This window comes from Megalopta genalis, chromosome 13, assembly GCF_051020955.1.
Source record: "Megalopta genalis isolate 19385.01 chromosome 13, iyMegGena1_principal, whole genome shotgun sequence".
NCBI classification, from domain to species: domain Eukaryota; kingdom Metazoa; phylum Arthropoda; class Insecta; order Hymenoptera; family Halictidae; genus Megalopta; species Megalopta genalis.
This window is the reverse complement of record NC_135025.1, coordinates 6842136-6859773: the sequence shown is the minus strand read 5'-3', so window position 1 is coordinate 6859773 and position 17638 is coordinate 6842136. Positions and strand designations below refer to the sequence as shown.

Genomic DNA, 17638 nt, shown 5'->3' with positions numbered 1-17638 from the left:
TAATTAATTTTTATTTCGAAGATATGTTGTACATTTTTGCAATAATTAAAAAATAGATTCTTATCGCAGGAATAAATCCGTATCCGCTTTCGAAATTCAACTTTGAAGAATTTAATGTTAAATATTATTATTTTCGTTCTACAACTACGCTGCCCGACTGAAAAGTGGAAAACGGTAACGAATTTTCCCATTCGCATCGCGTCTTTCTACTTCCGTAAATGCTCAAACGCAACGCAAACACCGGTGAAAATTTATGCTGTGTACGAAAAGGTTGTGTAAACGCGTGTAGGAAAATTGCTTTTTGAAATTTTCATATTTTATCACAATATTTACACAACACAATCACCGCATAGAATAAGTTATAGGGAAGATTATAAAATCACACGAACAAGACAGTGGAAAATTGTTTTTGTTTTATATGATGCATTCGTTTGAATCGTGCATGTTATTCTGTGTTAATCAATTATAAAATGGAACGTCCGAAGGCATCTGTTCTATTTAAACTCGAATGATTGCTAATTTGTTTTAAATAAAGCATTCAAAATATTAGAAATATTTTATATGAAAGAATTGTTCATTATTCACGAAATATGAAAGAAATTCTTCGAAAAATCTCACGATTTAATAATTTACACTTATAATAATTTGCAATATAATTTATAATAATTTACAATTATAATTTACAATATACAATATAATAATTTACAATTTATATTTTATAATTTTGATAATTTATTTCAGTAATTCACGAGTAAGGGAAATTCTATTCTTTTATGCATAACTATTGTAAGAAGACCACGGATTTTTATGGAAAATAAATTGTACGATATAACATATGAATTTCGTTCGCATTCACCTTTAATTTCAATTTTAACAGAAAATGGTCCAACTGTTTCACCCACTCGAAAGTTTTCGATTATTATACGTCCGCATATAACTATAATTTAAAACCAAAATAATCTTTTTTCGTATCAATTATAATGATCTTTTATGATCTTAATGATCTTATGATTATTATAATGATCTTATGATGATCTTATGATCTTAATGATCTTTTTTCGTATCAATTATAACAGTTCTGTTTCCTGCTCGAAACCGAATCAAAGAACAGAATTAAGCAGCAACCGGTGATCTCGGTTCCTCGTCATCCGGCTCTACGGAGCTTCTAATCCGATCAATCTGTGGGTCAATCAAGAGAAATTAACGGAGGAGAGATATTACAGAGACGGTTCTCTACGGTCGCGCCGAGTTTCGACGACACTTCAACCCGGAACGACTGCTTCTAAATTCGACAGTTCTTTCGGAAACTGGCCTGACTGCTCGCTGTTTTCCAATTTATAGTATCGCGTCCGATAAAAGAGTTCGACGATTTGATCGACGCCATCTTCGCCGGTCGGCTATCTCAGACGGCTAATTATTGGCTGCTAATTATTCCATCGGCAAGAAACAGATCGTCGAATAACTTCGAAGCCCCCCCAGATCTTCCGAGTCCGCTTCGGGCTTCCGAGGGCCGGCACTTTCATGTCCCCCTCCCCGTCGGGGACAAACAAAAGAACGCGCTTTCGTTTCGCCGGCATTCTATGCCCTCCACCGATGACGGGACTAACTGTCGTGGAAATACTATACGCGATAAGCACGCGCCAAGAGTGGCAGTTACGCGTGCACGTTGCGCCAGAGATTCAAGGAACGTGCTTCAGCCACCCCTTCTTTTGTCGCGCGGCCCGCGAACGGGGGATGATTTCCCTCTTCCATGCGCGAGCTGCGAGGACGTGATTTAGGAGCAGTTTCAACGCGAACTCTCGTCGTAACGAGCTTTTTCCAGTCCATGACGAGTCAAATTAAACTCGTGACAGTCATTCCGGCCCGGTACCAAGCGAAAGAATAGCACCCCCGATCGCTCTGATATTTACCCCGGCCGTAATAAGCTTCGCCGGTGCCTTCGCGGTATCGCCGAGTAATGCAGGATTAATCAGAATAGACTGTAGGAAGTTCTTTTTTAAATGAAAACAAGCTATTCTGAATTTTATTGTATTATTTTTTATTTAATTATCGAGTATGATTTATGCCAATCTATGCCAACGTTTATAGATATCGATTCGAACAGCACAATTTTCGACGACGTTTTGGCATATTTGCTCGTTTAATTCGCCGATTTCATTTTTAACGTTGACACTTCACACAGATGATATAGATACAGTTTATTCGTAATAATTATTTTTGTGCTTTTGACTTGCTCGTTTTATTTCGTCCAGACCTTCGAATATTAGAAAGTAAAATCTTGAAATTTATGAATATAGTTTAGTTTTCGCTGAAATTGCAATTTAAGCAGCAATTTTTTGTGTACGACGAGTATACTGATCAAAGACAGCTAATTAATTAAATCGAGACACAAACCAATGGCAATATTTGTTGGCAATGAACGTAAATAACGATGTCGAAATTGAACTGAAATTTCGAAAATGGATAAAATATAAAATATCACTGCTTCGTATCTATTCTATTATTAATTTATTTATAGAATAGATTATTAATAGAATATTAATACAATATCAATTATTATAAATAATAATAAATAACAATAAAATAATGAATAGAATTTTTCTTTCGATGTCATATAGTTTTTTCCGTATGCAAATCGATGCATCTTTGTATTTTCTTCGACAAATCGTCGAGACATTTTGTTCGAAAATTAGTTTAGAGGTTATGATTTTTGGCACTTCTACAAGCATAAAAGATTTGATTATTAGTAGAATATTAATATTAATTATTATAAATAATAACGAATAACAATAAAATGATTAATAGAATTTTTTTACGATATGATATAGTTTTTTCCGTATGCAAATCGATGCATCTTTGTATTTTCTTCGACAAATCGTCGAGACATTTTGTTCGAAAATTAGCTTAGAGGGTATGATTTTTGGCACTTCTACAAGCATAAAAGATTTGATTATTAGTAGAATATTAATATTAATTATTATAAATAATAATGAATAACTATAACATAATTAATAGAATTTTTTCACGATATCATGTAGTATTTTTCGTATGCAAATCGATGCATCTTTGCATCTTCTTCGACAAATCGTCGAGGCATTCTGTCCGAAAATTAGCTTATAGGTTATGATTTTTGGCACTTCTACAAACATAAGATATTTGATTATTAGCAGAATATTAATATTAATTATTATAAATAATAATGAATAACTATAACATAATTAATAGAATTTTTTCACGATATCATGTAGTATTTTTCGTATGCAAATCGATGCATCTTCGCATCTTCTTCGACAAATCGTCGAGGCATTTCGTTCGAAAATTGATCAGCTCGGAGGTGATGATTTTTGTCACTTCTACAAGCATAAGATTTGATTATTAGTATTAGAACATTAATATTAATTATTATAACTAATAACGAATAACAATAAAATAATTAATCGAATTTTTTCACGATATCATATAGTTCTTTTCGTATGCAAATCGATGCATCTTCGCATCTTCTTCGACAAATCGTCGAGGCATTTCGTTCGAAAATTGATCAGCTCGGAGATGATGATTTTTGTCCCGGATGGTCAGACATGCGTCGCACAGTGCTGCGGACGGTCTGAAAAATCCCGAATGCGGCGAAACGTTGCGTCGCGCGTGTCGGCGTGCGTCCGAGGGGAAGCGGAACTGCGAAATCCGCGAGCGGTGTCCGCACGCGAACGTGATTACCCGGAGCCCGGCTTCTCCGTACTCCAACCGCGTCAGTGTCGAGCAATTTCCTTAACTCACGTACAATAGCACTCGGCGAGGTCGACAAAGGCGGCGGTCGCGGCGTCTGAAGGGAGAATAAAAATACATCTTGCGCCGCTAACGAGTGTCGTAGAGAATGCCCGGTAAAACCGGGAGGAGACACCCTGTCCCGTCTCGTTTCGTTTCTATTCAACCTGATCTCGTTCTCGAGCAACAATTTCCCCCGCGATTCTTTCGACGTTAATCGGCCGCGATTTCACAGCCTTTGCGTCGCGTTTGCTCTACGACCCGATCGATCCTCCTCTCCCTCTTCCACCCCTCTTTTCAAAAATATTCAACCGCGAGCCGCGCCTCTCCGCCCTCCGCTCCCTCCGTCAATGTTTTTCATTTTCCGCGCGATTAAATTGCTCGGAAACCGGAAGCAGACGCAACGTTCGGCCCGCTAAAATGTTTCGACACGCTCGAAACGGAACAACGTTTTGACAGTTCGACTGTCGCCTCGAAAATGTCATAACATCGAGGTATTTTATATTCGAGCGAATTAAAATTGCATTATTTTCTACGACGGGAAGATCCGAAATCATTCGGAAATTTGTTTCGGAGAAATTCGTAGATGATTCCCCGAATGAGTTTAATCATCGTCGACAGCGGAAGCTGCTGCTGCTGCTTGTCGTTTTGTTGTAACTTGGGTAAATCGGTGAAATTATTTTAAATGTTCTCGATACACGAACAACAAACTTTCGCCCTGAATATATAATATTGGGATATTAATAAATATTGTTAAATATTTAATACATAATATTACACATAATACATAATATTGTTAAAACAGAGCACGCAGATTGTATCAACGTTTTTCTAGTTATTTTCTAGATTTATTTTATGTAATATTTTCATATGATCTAGAGATTATATTTAATTTTTCTAGATATTTTTTCTGTAATATTTGTATATAATATCTTTCAGTTTTCAACGTTAGTTCGGTGATTATCTATTGAACGGCGAGCGAAATGGCGGCGGCTCTCCGATCGACGATTAGCCCTCGAATCCGTCGATCGTATTAATCGTTTTGTTTTCCGTCGGTTTATCCCCGACAAAAGGACAACCCTGGACGTTAATCAGATCATCATTACACGTACACGTGTAAAAGGAGTTCGTGGGCGAGGCGCGCGAGCGCGATCGCACACAGGTGGATCATGTTGTCCGAAGCGTCGGATGAACTTATTGACCATTGAACCGTGCCCCTCGCCGCCATACCAACTGCAACATGTAACAGGCCTGTAACAAAGAACCCCTTTTGAGCCTGGATTTCGACTAATTTCTCGCTCGCCTCGATTTTTTTCATTCCGATTGACCGGCGAGCCTCGATCTAGTTTCGTTTCGATTTCGAAAAACTTCCACCGGTTCTTTATATCTTCCAGCTTATTTTCGAGATTATTGCAAATGTCTCTGTGAGATTTTAGTATAATAAAATTCATATAGATGTAATAAATCAAATGTATAAATATATATTTTATTTTCAATAAAATTCATATAGATATAATAAATCAAATATATAAATATATATTTTATTTTCAATAAAATTCATATAATATATAATATAATATAATATAATATAATATAATATAATATAATATAATATAATATAATATAATATAATATAATATAATATAATATAATATAATATAATATAATATAATATAATATAATATAATAGTATATAATATTATATAATATAATATAATATTATATAATATATATTACATTTTCGAAGCTTTTTTCAAGAGGGGGAGGAATTGCTTACCTTCTAAGTGAAAAGATAATTCTTATAATTTTTTCTAGCTTAACTATTTGCAAATGTCTCCGTGAAATTTTAACTTTGAATCTACGATATATATATTCCATATTTTTAAGGGAAGAAATTCCTTTATTTTGGTGTAAAAAGATTCTCGACTTTTGTAATTTAGCTATTCAGAAATGCCTTGTGATTTAACTATTTAGAAGCGTCTCTGTGAAATTCTGACTCGGAATTCATAACATTGTCGAAGTTATTCAATGTTGAAGCGAAGATGTGGTTAGGTAACTTCAGTTGCAATCTTCAAACTTTTGACACTTCGAGTGTCTTGCGATCCATCAGCGGCCATTTTGATTTTTGAAGTTGGAGACTGGTCACAGTTTCTCGAAATAGACGCTATTTTCATATTGTCTCACGGTTACCATATTGCTATCAAATGAGTGAAATGATATTCAAACTAAATTATGAATTAAAATTATTATGACATTAAATTATATTATATATATATAATTATTAGATTATTATGTTGACTGTAAATTATGCAGAATTGAAATTGCGGTGATGCTACATTAAATTTCACTGAAGCTTGTTGGTATGGGAAAATGACAGTAATAACGACAACAATATTGTTTATTGTACAAGTGAAATGTATTGGTAAATACAAAAAGAACAATGACAACAAAGAACACGCCAATATAATGTAACATAAACGCACAGAACGATATAAATAAATAAAATTCTCGCAAAAATATTGTCAAATTTTTTAATATGGTTTTCTAATAATATAATTAAAATAATATAGATAATATGTACAATAATATAATTAAAATATATAATACAATAAGAAAATAATTATTTCGTATGACGTGCTCGTGGATAAGATAATTTATTATTTGAATGATAAAGGTACATGGACAGCTTTATTCGAATCACTCTCATATCGGTATTATGAATTATTTGAAATGTGTCACCTTGCACGTGTCCCTTACATTAACGCCGAGGGAAATTGGAAAATAATCGATGGATATTAATTACAAGATTTAATATCGACGACGAACCTCGCACAAGCTTATAGATCGTAGTGGCAGTTTTCATTTTTAATTAATTACAATTATACTTGGACGTGTGACAGTCGAATCTGTTCTTCCCAAAGGAATCGAAGATATGTACATAATTTCTTACACTATATCTTCTCAGCAAGATGATTGTAACATCCGTCGTATATAACGAAAAATATTCCATGAAATTCTATATTATTTTAATTGACATATTTAATTGACATCGTATACACATGGACAAATTGGAACGTGATAACGTAAAAGTAATTACCGACAAGGGATGTTCGGCAATTCAGAAATTCAAAAACGAAACGAAATGAAATGAGATTTATATATAATTGATAATTTATAAGTTAAATAGAAGTGCTGTTAACGTTGACGCGATGGCGAGGAATAACGTTTGATAGAAAATCGAGGTCAGGTTCCAGAAATAATTGTTTAAGTGACCGAGTAGAAATCGGAACTGCGACAAGCTTGTTACAATTTTATCCGTGCGAGGAGAACGAGGGTGTCGATTTTCACGCCACGATCGACTTCTTGCTAAATGTTAAAGATCGGCCATCCTATCATCGAACAACTCTGTTTCATTAGCTTTCAAACAAGCGTGAAGCGAGCTTCACGAGCGACGCGTGCAGAAAGTTGCGTTAATTTACGCCCGTTTTTCATAATATTATATTGGCTGAACTAACGTGAACAGAAATGAACAATAATTAAAACGAAGAGTAAAGGATAATTGGAATAAACAGGATTTTTAAATTACAGAAATTATGATTTCATTTTAAGTACAATGATTTATATCGAATAAAATTATATATATATTTAATATATATATATAATATATATTTAAAATATTTAATATATATAATATATATTTAATTATATATATTTATATAGAATAAATTATATTTATTATTTTAATCGCGCCACGTCAATCTGAATATCTTTTTATGCGTTAAAAGTATTTTTTATCTGCTCATTTGTTTACTGTTGAATTACGAAAAGCATGAACACTAACAGCATTTCAATTGTATTTTTACCACGAAAGATTTTTCTATCAGATAAAATTGATTCCGTTTCTCGTCCTCGTTGTTGCAAATTAATTCTTGGAAATTGAGGTCAGCATCAAGGTCCGCAGTCCACTAATTAACGAAGAATGTTTCCCCTTTGATACAGCGTTCTCCCGCGAAGCAGTCCGTGAAAATCGAAACTCGCATAAATGTCCCGCGGTCCGGTTATCAAAATGGCATCAATAATATCAGCGAATACGTTACGCGTTAGAAAGAAGCAGCCGACGATGTACCAATATAAATACGCGATACGTTTCATGTCGTCCGTAACGATAACGTCGGCCAGAATGATGCACGATACTTTGACGGCGACGACGCGGCGGTGTCTATACCGGGCGTATATTGCGGCAATCGTGAATGCCTAGACGAATGGCGGAAATGTAGCGATGTGTATAGTAATTTCTCCCTAATTCGCGCTCAGATTGCGCACGAAAATGGACTATTTTGGAAGCGTAAACAAATTTAAGTAGAAATGATTATTATATTATATTATATTAATAATATAATATAATAATTAGTATAATAATAATATAATTAATATAATAACAATAATAATAATAGTAATATAATATTATATTGTATTAATAATATCACATATGTAATAATTACTATAATAATAATATAATTAATATAATAACAATAATAATAATAATAGTAATATAATATTATATTATATTAATAATATCACATATGTAATAATTACTATAATAATAATATAATTAATATAATAACAATAATAATAATAATAGTAATATAATATTATATTATATTAATAATTACTATAATAACAATAATAATAATAGTAATATAATGTAATATAGTAATATTATATTAATAATATAATATAATAATCGTTTTTACTTCAATTTTTTTACTCTTCCAAAATTGTCCATTTTCGTGCGCAATCTGAGCGTCAATTAGGGAGAATTCGCTGTAATTAGACCGCGGATTTATTTACAGTAACAATGGATTAAAACGATCAAAAGAGAATTGGTGAAAGCTTGAGAAAAAATTGAACAATGTGCTTGTCCATTGTATTCGATTTATTGAAGCTACCAACACGAAATATAAATTCATTGATAACTCCTGTTTCCCACACAAAAAGAAGATCTATATTTTCCAGTCCGATAATAACAATAAGAAAAAGCAGAACAATGTTGGAAATATTTCATTTAATGGCAGCCTTTCGAAAGAAGTTCGCATACTCTCTTTCTCTCTTTCAAAGAATTCCAATTAAACGTTCTTTTAACAAAAAGTCAAAGCGCTCTTTGCGCACGGTTTATTTCAATTTAAAATGAAGAATGTATCTTTGAGAAATCTCTGTCGAACGTGGATTCTTAAAAATGAATTATATTCAATTTTGCTTTTGTAGAAATTACACGCGATATGCTTCACAACGAAGCTTCGATTAAGCTTTAAGCGAATTTGTTATTTGTACCGGCGATGAGTTTTTACGCACGATAGTTGGCCAGATGTTCTGCTTTTCGAAGAAAATGATTAAACGATAAATGATTTTGTCGAGCGACACGAAATATGTATTGTATATTAATTTCGCGTCGCTTCGATCAGTCACGATTCTTAGTTTCGACGCCGATGTCCTCCGGATTGCGCTTCATGAAAGGATCGCTTGTAATTGAAGGCGCTGCACAAAATTAGTTTTTAATCGCTTTTTTCGCCGTTCTTAAACGGCCGCTCGATCTCAATTTATCCGGGCTATTTGTCTCCCGATTAAGCCGATTAACCGAGAACCTACTGGACTTTCTTTATCGGTTTACAAAGTTGGCCCTTATGTTGCGAAAGTTGATAACATAGGGAAAGTGATACTAACGGGGCCTTGAATGCGAAAGAAGACAAAATAAAATTAATTTAATAAGAAGGTATCGAAATCTTACTTCGTCCCGATAATTGAGGGATGTTTGCAACATTGTCAAATAAACGTACACATCGTAAATCTTTCTGTACTTGCAAATTATAAGTTATACAATACCAAATACCATTACTACTACTCCACTATTTTAGTTTTGATTAGGTTTATTTTTCTTCTTCTTCTTCTTGTTATTATTATTATTATTATTATTATCATTATTATTACTGTTATTATTATTATTATTATTACTGATATTATTATTATTATTATTGTTGTTACATCACTTATTATTGTTAATGCTATATTGTATGACCACCGTCATTCCACGATCATCGCTTATCACTGTATATCAACGTCATCCCATTATCTTCTTATCGAACATGCCAAAACCTTCTGCAAGTCATGATTTCACCTTTGACATATCCTCAAGTCTACCTTATTCTCGACCTTTGTCCTTGTTGCATCATATCTGAACCTTCGCCTCGTCACGTCATCTTAAAGACTCTGACCTTACCATACTAATTCTTAGAATTCCTAAAACCCCTACTACTCAAGTTATTACCCAATTATACCCAATTATGGTAATCATAGGAAATGAGTAAGTAACTTTTTATTTGAAGTAACTTTTTCCTTAGCGAAAATTTGATCCGCGGCTTCGTTTACGAGTTATTAACGAAAAACACTGACCAATGAGAAGCGAGCTCGCCGAGCACTAGGCGGCGCTACGCGGCCAAGCCAATCAGCGGAACTGGACTTCCAGCGCTCGTTGACTCAACCGCTTCGCACCAGGCGAGCACGCCTCTCATTGGTCACTGTTTTTCGTCGATAACTCGTTAACGATGCCTCGGAGAAAATTTTCGCAAAGGAAAAAGTTACTTCAAATTACCTGAGGAACCCCTAAGTTCCCATAAGTAACATAATTTTGGGTATAATAAGAGATTGAGAAGATTTGGAAAAAATTGAGGACATTGCTACGCTTGAGTTATTAAAATTATTAAAGGGAAAAATCAATTTTTATTCAATTCCTGTTTCTTGCAGTCGATTTCTTGCCAGTAAATTTTTTTTGTCGCATAAAGACCTGCGACCTGGAAGGAATGGCATGAATTTTGTAGCAACCAATGTCTCCGAAATTCCTGCGATACTGTAAAAACTACGTGCATCACGTAATGTACTACACGGCTCCGAGGAGTGTGTCCTCGTACGGAATGCGGTTCCTACTGGTCAGAATATTGGCACCATCTTAGGTAGGATACGTGCCTAAGCACGCTTGTTATCTATCGGCCGGAGCAGCTCACGCGTTTCCAACACACACTTGGCGCATCTATTACTACATTCTTACCTATTGGTATTGCAGCCGCTTACCTAGAGACGCGATACGTTCCCTTTACCTCGCGGTACCACCGAGGAAACTCTCCTCAGAACCGTACGTTCTACCTCTCGAAACCGTGCAGCTATTCTGTGCATATAGGGTGTCCCGTTCCCAACGGACCTCCAAACCGTTTTCAAATGGTATCCGAAACAGGAAAGTTACGTGAAATAATAACGGTGTAAATTTATTTCGATTTTCGTTTTTAAACAAACATCTATATAAATCTATATATATCTGTATATATAAATCTATCTAAATCTATATATAGTAATATAAATCTATATAAATCTATATAAATTAATATAAATCTATATAAATCTATCTAACTCTATCTAAATCTATATAAATCTATATAAATTAATATAAATCTATCTAAATCTATCTAAATCTATATGAATTAATATAAATCTATATAAATTTATGTAAACCTAAATAAATCTATATAAATCTATCTAAATCTATATAAAGTAATACAAATCTATGTAAATCTATATAAATTAATATAAATCTATATAAATCTAGCTAAATCTATCTAAATCTATATGAATTTATGTAAACCTATATAAATCTATATAAATCTATCTAAACCTATATAAATCTATATAAATCTATATAAATCTATCTAAACCTATATAAATCTATCTAAATCTATCTAAATCTATATAAATCTATCTAAGTCTATATAAACCAATATAAATCAATACAAATTTATTTTTCTACTTTTGCAAAATATTGCATCAAAATCCGAGGAAACACAGAACGAAAACCGACGTATTGAAGTTTCTAAGAGATTTATTTTGCAATTCGAAAGAGTAAGGAAAAATAATGGTAAAACAGGATGAGCAACTGGAATCAAAACGGTCTCTCTAAAGCGGTCAACCGTATCTTTTCAATTGATTTGAACTCTGTATGTACATTTCGTTGTTCGAAATATTCGCCATTGTGGTGCGATAACGTCAATAAATATGGAGTAATCATTTTTTATCGGGCGTGAAAAAAGCGCATTGGAAAACAGTGTTGTATAGAACGTGGGATGAACGGGGAAGTATCTACATTTCACAAGAAATATACTGTATGGAGTGAAAGGTTTGTCATTGATTTCGAAAACGATTACGGCTGTAATGGAGTGCAAGGGGTGAATGGAGAAAACAATGAATGCCAGGGGCTGTATTTAAAACAGCCACGTCGCTGCAATACCAATACTCGTGCATGTATCGCCGACGGATCGGATAGACTAGTTCTTCTCGGCGAAACTTTTATTTGAATTTTTTCCTATTGGCATTGTTTCCGCTTCAAATTTTCGTTTCGATCTGTATACAATCGTTACTGTTGCAAATAATCCAGTCTATCTTTTCTCTTTTCTTTTTCTCTTTGTTCTCTCTGTGAAAAGTCGTAAATCTAATCCCAAAATTTTCAATTACGCTACGTTGATTAGTTCCATTTTACGTGCTGTATACATTCATGCGAATTCGACGTGAAAGCTCGCATAATTAGCACAATTTCAAGTTATTAGGTGCGTCAAGTTGTGTTAACGTTTATGTTAACGTGTATGTGAGTCTTTATTGAAAATGAGAGACAAGATTGAATTCATTTAAAATTTCCACGATTTTTACACTAGCGTGGGCTTGAATAAAAGTAAATATTCAATAATCCATAATTACATAAAATTCGTAGTTAACATACAAGATGTCCCAGGCGTGTCTCTCCTGAGATAATTTGAAATAACTTTTTCCTTTACAAAAATTTTCTCCGAGGCGTCGTTAACGAGTTATTAACGGAAGAACTCTGACCAATAAGGGGCGAGCGGTTGAAGCCCGCTGATTGGCTCGGCCGCTTTGCGCCGCCTCGCGTCTGCCGATCTCGCCTCTCATTGGCCGCTGTTTTTCGTTAATAACTCGCAAACAAAGCCGCGGATCGCATTTTCGCTAAGGAGAAAGTTGCTTCAAATGTTCTCAGGAATCCCTTATTTCCATATTTCAAGACATTTCTATTTTAACATAATTGTGGAATATAGTACAGTACAGTTAACATTGAAACGCAGCATTTTGAAACTGGGCGCTGAGAATATTATTGGTAAAATATTCTACGCGCAGGAATATATTTAAAAACGTGCTGTAATACAACACGCATGTATTATAATAATAAATAATAAATAATAAATGCGTTAGTTTACGTTCGATAACTATACATCAGGACGATCGGTTGAATTTAATCATTTTCGAATCCCCTATTTCCGGATTGCGAGATATTCTTGCGAGAATATCCAACAAATTAAGTTCTAAATAGACCGAAGAAATTGCAAGAATATCCCACAATAATATCCTCAAATTGATTTCATTTTCTGCACGCGTCCTAATGCTTTCGGAGGCCGCGCGACGTTCGTATTTCCGACGGCAGACGTCTCGGCGACAACGGACATCTTCGTCCGCGCTACAAAAGAGAGAAAACGTATACAGTAAAACGTGCAGCATGTTCTCGAAGGCAGAAACAAGAAAGAGACCGAGAGGTCTCGCGGTCACACGGTTGCATCCTGTCCCGTATCTTTCCAATTTCCAGCGTGTAAATAACACACAAGAGGCGCCGTCAATTTTTCGCCGAATCGAATGAGTTTTCCGGCGCGCGGGTGTCTCGCGCGAACAATAACACCCTATTCTCGGGCGAGGACGATCAGGCTGGGTCCGCGATCGGCAGTCGGGGCGCATCGCGTCGCATCGCGACGGGTCGCGGATCGCGCCGCGTCGGATCGCGGATCGCGGCGCATCGGTGGGCCGCGGTGGATCTCGATTGTGCCCGGGGCACGAACACGCCCGGCATATTTATATTTCAGAATTTTTCATTGTGAATCAGTTTCTGGGCCACGAGATACGGACCGCGCGCGGAGTCTCTCCTATTGAAAACCGGCCGCCCGCGGTCGGCCGTGAGTAGTACTGTCGTTCGATAAACGGCGTCTTTCGGTTCAAAGATAAGAATCTCGGATTCGAGGTCAGCCAAGCAGTCCTCGAGGCCTCCTTTGGCCATCGGCAAATTTCGAAAGGGCGCTCGACCTCGTGCGAGCTGGCTACCGGAGCCGTCACCCACCCCTACGCCCACCCGCCCCTCTGTTACCTGTCCAACATAGACGCACGGCGGATCCGGCGTGTGCCTGTGCGACCCACACATCGGCCAACGTGTCGCGCACGCGAGCCTATCTCGAGCGGGACCGGCACGATCGAGATGAATTGATGCGACACCGCCGTCGGGACGACGGGAGACAATATCTAATATCGGGGAGGGGTAGGAGGGTGGTTTGAGGACGGCCGGTATTGTAAGTAGGTTCTCCTTTTTCTTTTCCTTCCTCCGTGTCTCGCGCATCCTTTTCTTTTTTAATATGGCCGCGGCGGCCGGCCACTCGGCTACTCTTCTTGTACGATCAACCGAAAGGGAAGCGGCCGGGGGTGGCTCAATACCTTGCGGAAGGTCAAGCGTCCTCCGAGCCAGACAATGAAGCACTCCTGGACCCGTACAATGTGTGTCCAGCTTCGGTGTGTACGCCCGATTATTTCTCGGCATATGCGGGGAATCTCCGGCCGCGGAATTCTGGCGGACGCAACGGCCGATGGGATTGCTCGGTCCGCGGATCAACCCCCGGTGGACAGGCTCGGCGTGGTATTTTCTGGAGGGATCATCGGTGCAATGCGCCCACGGGGTCCGCTGGTGCTACTTCTTTCTAGGGTTGGGATCTGTGGAGTTTTTAAACGGTGGTGCTGGGTGGTACATGTTTTGAAACGTGTTTCTTCTTCATTGTTAATTGTTCTTGTATTTTTGTTTCGGAGTACTTCTTGAGATTCTTGTATTTCTATGGGGTATACTACTGTGGTTTTTTATTTATAAACATTATAGTTTTAGATTTTTAGATTTTCGTACTTTGTACTTGTATGTTTTTGTATTCTCCTGTTCGACATTTATATATTTATTATATTTGCGTAATTGCATTTTCGATTGTGTGTATCCTCACAGTTTTATATTCAATACTTCTACTATGTTTATGTATTGCTATAATTCTGTATTGGTATATTCATACATTGCTAAATCTTTATATTTTTTAAACATATTTCTGTACTTAATCTATCAATATTATGACATTTCTATATTTTTATATATCTTTCTCGGTATTTTAATTCTATGTATATATATCTGTATATAATTAATAATTAATTCTGTATATATATCTGTACTTAAATCTATATATATATATCTATATAGTTCCATATATTTCTATGTATTTCTATATATTTCTATATATTTCTTCATGTTTCTATGTAATTCTATATATTTCCATATATTTCTACTTATTTCTATATATTGCTATATAGTTCTACATATTTTTATATATTTCTATATGTTTCAATATAGTTCTATATATTTCTATATCAACAAATATGTCTATAATGCAAATATATGCCTATATTTACATTATAGACATATTTATATTATATTCTATATATTTTTATATATTTCAATATCGTTCTATATATTTCTATATCAACAAATATGTCTATAATATAAATATGCCTATATTTCCAAATATATTTACATGTTAAATATTCCTATATTATTATATTTGAATATATCTCTGTCCATTCCCACATTTTTACATTGTCGTATTTGTACATACTTACATTTTCATATTTCTATATTTTTACATTAATTATTTCTATATCATTGAATTTCCATATTCCTCTACATTTTCATCTATGGTGTGTCATCACGGTGTTTAATAAAAAATGTCTCTAGTGTACAGAATACATCATACAAAAATGAGAAAGAAAGTTCAAGTAGATCTTTTGTTATTATAATGATCTTCGTGAATATCCCTGCTATTTTTGTAGCCAATTATACAGAGTGGTCAATTATAAAAATGTTACATACAGAATGTTCACGATTATTATTTGTAATGATACGGAAACATGTTAGATACAAAATTTTCACGATATAAGCAACGTCCTATTCAACATTATACTATATAATTTTTGCATCCGAATATAACCTTATTCGGATCATGCAAATATTATTGCATATTTTTATAAATCGTGGAAATATTCAAGGTGGTCGCAGTTATCGCCGCACCCTGTATAACCGTAAATCTCGGAAATTGGAGATCTCCTTCGAAGGGGAAACCACAGAAGATTCTCCGTCCGGTAGATGGCGAAAGTTTCTCGCTGTTAAAAATGCGAGCGGAGGGCCATATCTACCCAGTGAAGTGACTGCTTCATTACGCTGGTTCCCCTTCAAATAACGCATAAATCTTTCGCCTTTTACTAAAGATTTCCGTGGAGGTGAACGATTGATGCGTCTACTGTAACAATTTTTCGTTAGCACCCGACGCAAGTCGGGTCATTTATTCAATGAAAACAAACGTTTTTCAACTTTGATCTGTTCGACTGGTTCGAATCCTCTCTTAATTTATAGGAGACGAATATTATTGTGATCATAAAAGAGCGACAGTTTTTTTATTCACTATATTCTCACATATATTATTCTCTCTATATTTCTATACTTCCCTTAATGATCATAGTTGCACATTTCATGCATCTTTATAATTCCTTTCGCTCTCTACCACATTTCTCTGTTTTTTATATTATTAAACTTTTTATATGCGTAAGTATTTTCTGTTTTCCATATCTCGATATTTCCATGCTGAATTTTGGAACGTTTCCAGACTGGTACGATTTCATATTTCTTTATTATTGTGATATATTCTCCCCCCCCTCTATTTATTATTTCCAGGCATTCGAAGTAACATCTGCTTGAAAAAATCTGCAAAATCCTGTTGATTATTCGAGTTGAAGCTATTGATCGCGAAATGTAGAAGAAATTGTTCAAAATACCACATAATAATAATAACTATTATTATTAATATCTATTATATATATTATATAATAATGATGATAACAATAATATAATATTAATAATAATAGTAAGTAATAATAATTATTATTACTAATTAATATTATTAATATATACCATATATAATAACAATAATTATAGTATTATCAATAATAATAGTAGTAGATTATTAATATCTATTATATATATTATATAATAATGATGGTAACAATAATATAATATTAATAATATAATAATAGTAAGTAATAATAATAATTATTATTACTAATTAATATTATTAATATATACCATATATAATAACAATAATTATAGTATTATCAATAATAATAGTAGTAGATTATTAATATCTATTATATATATTATATAATAATGATGGTAACAATAATATAATATTAATAATATAATAATAGTAAGTAATAATAATTATTATTATTACTAATTAATATTATTAATATATACCATATATAATAACAATAATTATAGTATTATCAATAATAATAGTAGTAGATTATTAATATCTATTATATATATTATATAATAATGATGGTAACAATAATATAATATTAATAATATAATAATAGTAAGTAATAATAATTATTATTATTACTAATTAATATTATTAATATATACTATAAATATAATAATAACAATAATATAGTATTATCAATAATAGTAGTAATCAATAATAACAATCGTTGAAACAACTTTCTCAATAACGAATTATGGCAGCCACGATCCCCGGTCATTTCTACAAGGAGAGTAACGTGGATATGTGTTTGTGTGTGTGTGTGTATCGCGTCCAAAGCCGCGGCTCGTGTTTTCTCGTCCCTGGCGTGACATAAAGTAAATGAGGTAAACCGT

At 34.2% G+C, this 17638-nt stretch overlaps 1 protein-coding gene and 1 non-coding gene across 10 annotated transcripts in view; both read left to right on the top strand.

Moving 5' to 3' along the window:
* Ih (hyperpolarization activated cyclic nucleotide gated potassium channel Ih) overlaps positions 1-17638 on the top strand; it is a 375005-nt gene that overhangs the window by 61461 nt on the left and 295906 nt on the right. The window lies entirely within an intron of this gene.
* On the top strand, positions 16143-16265 carry LOC117224435 (U5 spliceosomal RNA). Its single transcript, XR_004491230.1, has one exon. It is a non-coding gene; the product is annotated as a U5 spliceosomal RNA (small nuclear RNA).